Source organism: Ranitomeya imitator, chromosome 3, assembly GCF_032444005.1.
Source record: "Ranitomeya imitator isolate aRanImi1 chromosome 3, aRanImi1.pri, whole genome shotgun sequence".
Taxonomy (NCBI): domain Eukaryota; kingdom Metazoa; phylum Chordata; class Amphibia; order Anura; family Dendrobatidae; genus Ranitomeya; species Ranitomeya imitator.
Genome location: NC_091284.1, coordinates 188,959,343 through 188,970,490, shown reverse-complemented (window position 1 = coordinate 188,970,490; position 11,148 = coordinate 188,959,343).

Sequence of the window (11,148 nt, the reverse complement as noted above, 5' to 3'; positions counted from 1 at the left end):
TCATATTGCTACATGCATCCTGTGTCTCACACCTCATATTACTGCATGCAGCCTGTGCCTCACACCTCATATTGCTACATGCAGCCTGTGTCTCACACCTCATATTACTGCATGCATCCTGTGTCTCACACCTCATATTACTGCATGCAGCCTGTGCCTCACACCTCATATTACTGCATGCAGCCTGTGTCTCACACCTCATATTACTACATGCAGCCTGTGTCTCACATCTCATAGTGCTACATGCAGCCTGTGTCTCACACCTCATATTGCTGCATGCATCCTGTGTCTCACACCTCATATTACTGCATGCATCCTGTGTCTCACACCTCATATTACTGCATGCATCCTGTGTCTCACACCTCATATTGCTACATGCAGCCTGTGTCTCACACCTCATATTACTACATGCAGCCTGTGTCTCACACCCCATATCACTGCATGCATCCTGTGTCTCACACCTCATAGTGCTACATGCAGCCTGTGTCTCACACCTCATATTACTGCATGCAGCCTGTGTCTCACACCTCATATTACTACATGCAGCCTGTGTCTCACACCTCATAGTGCTACATGCAGCCTGTGTCTCACACCTCATAGTGCTACATGCAGCCTGTGTCTCACACTTCATATTACTGCATGCAGCCTGTGTCTCACACCTCATAGTGCTGCATACAGCTTATGTCTCACACCTCATATTACTGCATGCATCCTGTGTCTCACACCTCATATTGTTACATGCAGCCTGTGCCTCACACCTCATATTGCTGCATGCATCCTGTGTCTCACACCTCATATTGCTGCATGCAGCCTGTGCCTCACACCTCATATTGCTACATGCATCCTGTGTCTCACACCTCATATTACTGCATGCATCCTGTGTCTCACACCTCATATTACTGCATGCAGCCTGTGCCTCACACCTCATATTGCTACATGCATCCTGTGTCTCACACCTCATATTACTGCATGCAGCCTGTGCCTCACACCTCATATTGCTACATGCAGCCTGTGTCTCACACCTCATATTACTGCATGCATCCTGTGTCTCACACCTCATATTACTGCATGCAGCCTGTGCCTCACACCTCATATTACTGCATGCATCCTGTGTCTCACACCTCATATTACTGCATGCAGCCTGTGCCTCACACCTCATATTGCTGCATGCATCCTGTGTCTCACACCTCATATTACTGCATGCAGCCTGTGTCTCACACCTCATATTACTACATGCAGCCTGTGCCTCACACCTCATATTGCTGCATGCATCCTGTGTCTCACACCTCATATTGCTGCATGCATCCTGTGTCTCACACCTCATATTACTGCATGCATCCTGTGTCTCACACCTCATAGTGCTGCATGCATCCTGTGTCTCACACCTCATATTGCTGCATGCAGCCTGCGTCTCACACCTCATATTGCTACATGCATCCTGTGTCTCACACCTCATATTACTGCATGCAGCCTGTGCCTCACACCTCATATTGCTACATGCAGCCTGTGTCTCACACCTCATATTACTGCATGCATCCTGTGTCTCACACCTCATATTACTGCATGCAGCCTGTGCCTCACACCTCATATTACTGCATGCATCCTGTGTCTCACACCTCATATTACTGCATGCAGCCTGTGCCTCACACCTCATATTGCTGCATGCATCCTGTGTCTCACACCTCATATTACTGCATGCAGCCTGTGTCTCACACCTCATATTACTGCATGCAGCCTGTGCCTCACACCTCATATTGCTGCATGCATCCTGTGCCTCACACCTCATATTGCTGCATGCATCCTGTGTCTCACACCTCATATTGCTGCATGCATCCTGTGTCTCACACCTCATATTACTGCATGCATCCTGTGTCTCACACCTCATATTACTGCATGCAGCCTGTGTCTCACACCTCATATTACTACATGCAGCCTGTGTCTCACACCTCATAGTGCTACATGCAGCCTGTGCCTCACACCTCATATTGCTGCATGCATCCTGTGTCTCACACCTCATATTACTGCATGCAGCCTGTGTCTCACACCTCATATTACTACATGCAGCCTGTGCCTCACACCTCATATTGCTGCATGCATCCTGTGTCTCACACCTCATATTGCTGCATGCATCCTGTGTCTCACACCTCATATTACTGCATGCATCCTGTGTCTCACACCTCATAGTGCTGCATGCATCCTGTGTCTCACACCTCATATTGCTGCATGCAGCCTGCGTCTCACACCTCATATTGCTACATGCATCCTGTGTCTCACACCTCATATTACTGCATGCAGCCTGTGCCTCACACCTCATATTGCTACATGCAGCCTGTGTCTCACACCTCATATTACTGCATGCATCCTGTGTCTCACACCTCATATTACTGCATGCAGCCTGTGCCTCACACCTCATATTACTGCATGCATCCTGTGTCTCACACCTCATATTACTGCATGCAGCCTGTGCCTCACACCTCATATTGCTGCATGCATCCTGTGTCTCACACCTCATATTACTGCATGCAGCCTGTGCCTCACACCTCATATTGCTGCATGCATCCTGTGCCTCACACCTCATATTGCTGCATGCATCCTGTGTCTCACACCTCATATTGCTGCATGCATCCTGTGTCTCACACCTCATATTACTGCATGCATCCTGTGTCTCACACCTCATAGTGCTGCATGCATCCTGTGTCTCACACCTCATATTACTGCATGCAGCCTGTGTCTCACACCTCATATTACTACATGCAGCCTGTGTCTCACACCTCATAGTGCTACATGCAGCCTGTGCCTCACACCTCATAGTGCTGCATACAGCTTATGTCTCACACCTCATATTACTGCATGCATCCTGTGTCTCACACCTCATATTGTTACATGCAGCCTGTGCCTCACACCTCATAGTGCTGCATGCATCCTGTGTCTCACACCTCATAGTGCTGCATACAGCTTATGTCTCACACCTCATATTACTGCATGCAGCCTGTGTCTCACACCTCATATTACTGCATGCATCCTGTGTCTCACACCTCATATTGTTACATGCGGCCTGTGCCTCACACCTCATAGTGCTGCATGCATCCTGTGTCTCACACCTCATAGTGCTACATGCATCCTGTGTCTCACACCTCATATTACTGCATGCAGCCTGTGCCTCACACCTCATAGTGCTACATGCAGCCTGTGCCTCACACCTCATAGTGCTACATGCAGCCTGTGTCTCACACCTCATATTACTGCATGCAGCCTGTGTCTCACACCTCATATTGCTACATGCAGCCTGTGCCTCACACCTCATATTACTGCATGCAGCCTGTGCCTCACACCTCATATTACTACATGCAGCCTGTGTCTCACACCTCATATTACTACATGCAGCCTGTGTCTCACACCTCATATTACTGCATGCAGCCTGTGCCTCACACCTCATATTACTACATGCAGCCTGTGTCTCACACCTCATAGTGCTACATGCATCCTGTGTCTCACACCTCATATTACTGCATGCAGCCTGTGTCTCACACCTATTACTACATGCAGCCTGTGCCTCACACCTCATATTGCTGCATGCATCCTGTGTCTCACACCTCATATTGCTGCATGCATCCTGTGTCTCACACCTCATATTACTGCATGCATCCTGTGTCTCACACCTCATAGTGCTGCATGCATCCTGTGTCTCACACCTCATATTACTGCATGCCGCCTGTGTCTCACACCTCATATTACTACATGCAGCCTGTGTCTCACATCTCATAGTGCTACATGCAGCCTGTGTCTCACACCTCATATTGCTGCATGCATCCTGTGTCTCACACCTCATATTACTGCATGCATCCTGTGTCTCACACCTCATATTACTGCATGCATCCTGTGTCTCACACCTCATATTGCTACATGCAGCCTGTGTCTCACACCTCATATTACTACATGCAGCCTGTGTCTCACACCCCATATCACTGCATGCATCCTGTGTCTCACACCTCATAGTGCTACATGCAGCCTGTGTCTCACACCTCATATTACTGCATGCAGCCTGTGTCTCACACCTCATATTGTTACATGCAGCCTGTGCCTCACACCTCATATTGCTGCATGCATCCTGTGTCTCACACCTCATATTGCTGCATGCAGCCTGTGCCTCACACCTCATATTGCTACATGCATCCTGTGTCTCACACCTCATATTACTGCATGCATCCTGTGTCTCACACCTCATATTACTGCATGCAGCCTGTGCCTCACACCTCATATTGCTACATGCATCCTGTGTCTCACACCTCATATTACTGCATGCAGCCTGTGCCTCACACCTCATATTGCTACATGCAGCCTGTGTCTCACACCTCATATTACTGCATGCATCCTGTGTCTCACACCTCATATTACTGCATGCAGCCTGTGCCTCACACCTCATATTACTGCATGCATCCTGTGTCTCACACCTCATATTACTGCATGCAGCCTGTGCCTCACACCTCATATTGCTGCATGCATCCTGTGTCTCACACCTCATATTACTGCATGCAGCCTGTGTCTCACACCTCATATTACTACATGCAGCCTGTGCCTCACACCTCATATTGCTGCATGCATCCTGTGTCTCACACCTCATATTGCTGCATGCATCCTGTGTCTCACACCTCATATTACTGCATGCATCCTGTGTCTCACACCTCATAGTGCTGCATGCATCCTGTGTCTCACACCTCATATTGCTGCATGCAGCCTGCGTCTCACACCTCATATTGCTACATGCATCCTGTGTCTCACACCTCATATTACTGCATGCAGCCTGTGCCTCACACCTCATATTGCTACATGCAGCCTGTGTCTCACACCTCATATTACTGCATGCATCCTGTGTCTCACACCTCATATTACTGCATGCAGCCTGTGCCTCACACCTCATATTACTGCATGCATCCTGTGTCTCACACCTCATATTACTGCATGCAGCCTGTGCCTCACACCTCATATTGCTGCATGCATCCTGTGTCTCACACCTCATATTACTGCATGCAGCCTGTGTCTCACACCTCATATTACTGCATGCAGCCTGTGCCTCACACCTCATATTGCTGCATGCATCCTGTGCCTCACACCTCATATTGCTGCATGCATCCTGTGTCTCACACCTCATATTGCTGCATGCATCCTGTGTCTCACACCTCATATTACTGCATGCATCCTGTGTCTCACACCTCATATTACTGCATGCAGCCTGTGTCTCACACCTCATATTACTACATGCAGCCTGTGTCTCACACCTCATAGTGCTACATGCAGCCTGTGCCTCACACCTCATATTGCTGCATGCATCCTGTGTCTCACACCTCATATTACTGCATGCAGCCTGTGTCTCACACCTCATATTACTACATGCAGCCTGTGCCTCACACCTCATATTGCTGCATGCATCCTGTGTCTCACACCTCATATTGCTGCATGCATCCTGTGTCTCACACCTCATATTACTGCATGCATCCTGTGTCTCACACCTCATAGTGCTGCATGCATCCTGTGTCTCACACCTCATATTGCTGCATGCAGCCTGCGTCTCACACCTCATATTGCTACATGCATCCTGTGTCTCACACCTCATATTACTGCATGCAGCCTGTGCCTCACACCTCATATTGCTACATGCAGCCTGTGTCTCACACCTCATATTACTGCATGCATCCTGTGTCTCACACCTCATATTACTGCATGCAGCCTGTGCCTCACACCTCATATTACTGCATGCATCCTGTGTCTCACACCTCATATTACTGCATGCAGCCTGTGCCTCACACCTCATATTGCTGCATGCATCCTGTGTCTCACACCTCATATTACTGCATGCAGCCTGTGCCTCACACCTCATATTGCTGCATGCATCCTGTGCCTCACACCTCATATTGCTGCATGCATCCTGTGTCTCACACCTCATATTGCTGCATGCATCCTGTGTCTCACACCTCATATTACTGCATGCATCCTGTGTCTCACACCTCATAGTGCTGCATGCATCCTGTGTCTCACACCTCATATTACTGCATGCAGCCTGTGTCTCACACCTCATATTACTACATGCAGCCTGTGTCTCACACCTCATAGTGCTACATGCAGCCTGTGCCTCACACCTCATAGTGCTGCATACAGCTTATGTCTCACACCTCATATTACTGCATGCATCCTGTGTCTCACACCTCATATTGTTACATGCAGCCTGTGCCTCACACCTCATAGTGCTGCATGCATCCTGTGTCTCACACCTCATAGTGCTGCATACAGCTTATGTCTCACACCTCATATTACTGCATGCAGCCTGTGTCTCACACCTCATATTACTGCATGCATCCTGTGTCTCACACCTCATATTGTTACATGCGGCCTGTGCCTCACACCTCATAGTGCTGCATGCATCCTGTGTCTCACACCTCATAGTGCTACATGCATCCTGTGTCTCACACCTCATATTACTGCATGCAGCCTGTGCCTCACACCTCATAGTGCTACATGCAGCCTGTGCCTCACACCTCATAGTGCTACATGCAGCCTGTGTCTCACACCTCATATTACTGCATGCAGCCTGTGTCTCACACCTCATATTGCTACATGCAGCCTGTGCCTCACACCTCATATTACTGCATGCAGCCTGTGCCTCACACCTCATATTACTACATGCAGCCTGTGTCTCACACCTCATATTACTACATGCAGCCTGTGTCTCACACCTCATATTACTGCATGCAGCCTGTGCCTCACACCTCATATTACTACATGCAGCCTGTGTCTCACACCTCATAGTGCTACATGCATCCTGTGTCTCACACCTCATATTACTGCATGCAGCCTGTGTCTCACACCTATTACTACATGCAGCCTGTGCCTCACACCTCATATTGCTGCATGCATCCTGTGTCTCACACCTCATATTGCTGCATGCATCCTGTGTCTCACACCTCATATTACTGCATGCATCCTGTGTCTCACACCTCATAGTGCTGCATGCATCCTGTGTCTCACACCTCATATTACTGCATGCCGCCTGTGTCTCACACCTCATATTACTACATGCAGCCTGTGTCTCACATCTCATAGTGCTACATGCAGCCTGTGTCTCACACCTCATATTGCTGCATGCATCCTGTGTCTCACACCTCATATTACTGCATGCATCCTGTGTCTCACACCTCATATTACTGCATGCATCCTGTGTCTCACACCTCATATTGCTACATGCAGCCTGTGTCTCACACCTCATATTACTACATGCAGCCTGTGTCTCACACCCCATATCACTGCATGCATCCTGTGTCTCACACCTCATAGTGCTACATGCAGCCTGTGTCTCACACCTCATATTACTGCATGCAGCCTGTGTCTCACACCTCATATTACTACATGCAGCCTGTGTCTCACACCTCATAGTGCTACATGCAGCCTGTGTCTCACACCTCATAGTGCTACATGCAGCCTGTGTCTCACACTTCATATTACTGCATGCAGCCTGTGTCTCACACCTCATAGTGCTGCATACAGCTTATGTCTCACACCTCATATTACTGCATGCATCCTGTGTCTCACACCTCATATTGTTACATGCAGCCTGTGCCTCACACCTCATATTGCTACATGCATCCTGTGTCTCACACCTCATATTGCTGCATGCATCCTGTGTCTCACACCTCATATTGCTGCATGCAGCCTGTGCCTCACACCTCATATTGCTACATGCATCCTGTGTCTCACACCTCATATTACTGCATGCATCCTGTGTCTCACACCTCATATTACTGCATGCAGCCTGTGCCTCACACCTCATATTGCTACATGCATCCTGTGTCTCACACCTCATATTACTGCATGCAGCCTGTGCCTCACACCTCATATTGCTACATGCAGCCTGTGTCTCACACCTCATATTACTGCATGCATCCTGTGTCTCACACCTCATATTACTGCATGCAGCCTGTGCCTCACACCTCATATTACTGCATGCATCCTGTGTCTCACACCTCATATTACTGCATGCAGCCTGTGCCTCACACCTCATATTGCTGCATGCATCCTGTGTCTCACACCTCATATTACTGCATGCAGCCTGTGTCTCACACCTCATATTACTACATGCAGCCTGTGCCTCACACCTCATATTGCTGCATGCATCCTGTGTCTCACATCTCATATTGCTGCATGCATCCTGTGTCTCACACCTCATATTACTGCATGCATCCTGTGTCTCACACCTCATAGTGCTGCATGCATCCTGTGTCTCACACCTCATATTGCTGCATGCAGCCTGCGTCTCACACCTCATATTGCTACATGCATCCTGTGTCTCACACCTCATATTACTGCATGCAGCCTGTGCCTCACACCTCATATTGCTACATGCAGCCTGTGTCTCACACCTCATATTACTGCATGCATCCTGTGTCTCACACCTCATATTACTGCATGCAGCCTGTGCCTCACACCTCATATTACTGCATGCATCCTGTGTCTCACACCTCATATTACTGCATGCAGCCTGTGCCTCACACCTCATATTGCTGCATGCATCCTGTGTCTCACACCTCATATTACTGCATGCAGCCTGTGTCTCACACCTCATATTACTGCATGCAGCCTGTGCCTCACACCTCATATTGCTGCATGCATCCTGTGCCTCACACCTCATATTGCTGCATGCATCCTGTGTCTCACACCTCATATTGCTGCATGCATCCTGTGTCTCACACCTCATATTACTGCATGCATCCTGTGTCTCACACCTCATATTACTGCATGCAGCCTGTGTCTCACACCTCATATTACTACATGCAGCCTGTGTCTCACACCTCATAGTGCTACATGCAGCCTGTGCCTCACACCTCATATTGCTGCATGCATCCTGTGTCTCACACCTCATATTACTGCATGCAGCCTGTGTCTCACACCTCATATTACTACATGCAGCCTGTGCCTCACACCTCATTTTGCTGCATGCATCCTGTGTCTCACACCTCATATTGCTGCATGCATCCTGTGTCTCACACCTCATATTACTGCATGCATCCTGTGTCTCACACCTCATAGTGCTGCATGCATCCTGTGTCTCACACCTCATATTGCTGCATGCAGCCTGCGTCTCACACCTCATATTGCTACATGCATCCTGTGTCTCACACCTCATATTACTGCATGCAGCCTGTGCCTCACACCTCATATTGCTACATGCAGCCTGTGTCTCACACCTCATATTACTGCATGCATCCTGTGTCTCACACCTCATATTACTGCATGCAGCCTGTGCCTGACACCTTATATTACTGCATGCATCCTGTGTCTCACACCTCATATTACTGCATGCAGCCTGTGCCTCACACCTCATATTGCTGCATGCATCCTGTGTCTCACACCTCATATTACTGCATGCAGCCTGTGCCTCACACCTCATATTGCTGCATGCATCCTGTGCCTCACACCTCATATTGCTGCATGCATCCTGTGTCTCACACCTCATATTGCTGCATGCATCCTGTGTCTCACACCTCATATTACTGCATGCATCCTGTGTCTCACACCTCATAGTGCTGCATGCATCCTGTGTCTCACACCTCATATTACTGCATGCAGCCTGTGTCTCACACCTCATATTACTACATGCAGCCTGTGTCTCACACCTCATAGTGCTACATGCAGCCTGTGCCTCACACCTCATAGTGCTGCATACAGCTTATGTCTCACACCTCATATTACTGCATGCATCCTGTGTCTCACACCTCATATTGTTACATGCAGCCTGTGCCTCACACCTCATAGTGCTGCATGCATCCTGTGTCTCACACCTCATAGTGCTGCATACAGCTTATGTCTCACACCTCATATTACTGCATGCAGCCTGTGTCTCACACCTCATATTACTGCATGCATCCTGTGTCTCACACCTCATATTGTTACATGCGGCCTGTGCCTCACACCTCATAGTGCTGCATGCATCCTGTGTCTCACACCTCATATGGCTACATGCAGCCTGTGCCTCACACCTCATAGTGCTACATGCAGCCTGTGCCTCACACCTCATAGTGCTACATGCATCCTGTGTCTCACACCTCATATTACTGCATGCAGCCTGTGTCTCACACCTCATAGTGCTACATGCAGCCTGTGCCTCACACCTCATAGTGCTACATGCATCCTGTGTCTCACACCTCATATTACTGCATGCAGCCTGTGCCTCACACCTCATAGTGCTACATGCAGCCTGTGCCTCACACCTCATAGTGCTACATGCAGCCTGTGTCTCACACCTCATATTACTGCATGCAGCCTGTGTCTCACACCTCATATTGCTACATGCAGCCTGTGTCTCACACCTCATATTACTACATGCAGCCTGTGCCTCACACCTCATATTACTACATGCAGCCTGTGTCTCACACCTCATATTACTACATGCAGCCTGTGTCTCACACCTCATATTACTACATGCAGCCTGTGTCTCACACCTCATATTACTGCATGCATCCTGTGTCTCACACCTCATAGTGCTACATGCAGCCTGTGCCTCACACCTCATAGTGCTACATGCATCCTGTGTCTCACACCTCATATTACTGCATGCAGCCTGTGTCTCACACCTCATAGTGCTACATGCAGCCTGTGCCTCACACCTCATAGTGCTACATGCATCCTGTGTCTCACACCTCATATTACTGCATGCAGCCTGTGCCTCACACCTCATAGTGCTACATGCAGCCTGTGCCTCACACCTCATAGTGCTACATGCAGCCTGTGTCTCACACCTCATATTACTGCATGCAGCCTGTGTCTCACACCTCATATTGCTACATGCAGCCTGTGTCTCACACCTCATATTACTACATGCAGCCTGTGCCTCACACCTCATATTACTACATGCAGCCTGTGTCTCACACCTCATAGTGTTACATGCAGCCTGTGTCTCACACCTCATATTACTGCATGCAGCCTGTGTCTCACACCTCATATTACTACATGCAGCCTGTGTCTCACACCTCATAGTGCTACATGCAGCCTGTGTCTCACACCTCATAGTGCTGTCACTACGGCACACACATCAGGTGTACAGCTCCCTCATAATAAGCGCAGCAGTGCAGGAGTGTGTGCACAGAACTCGCCATGTCAGCC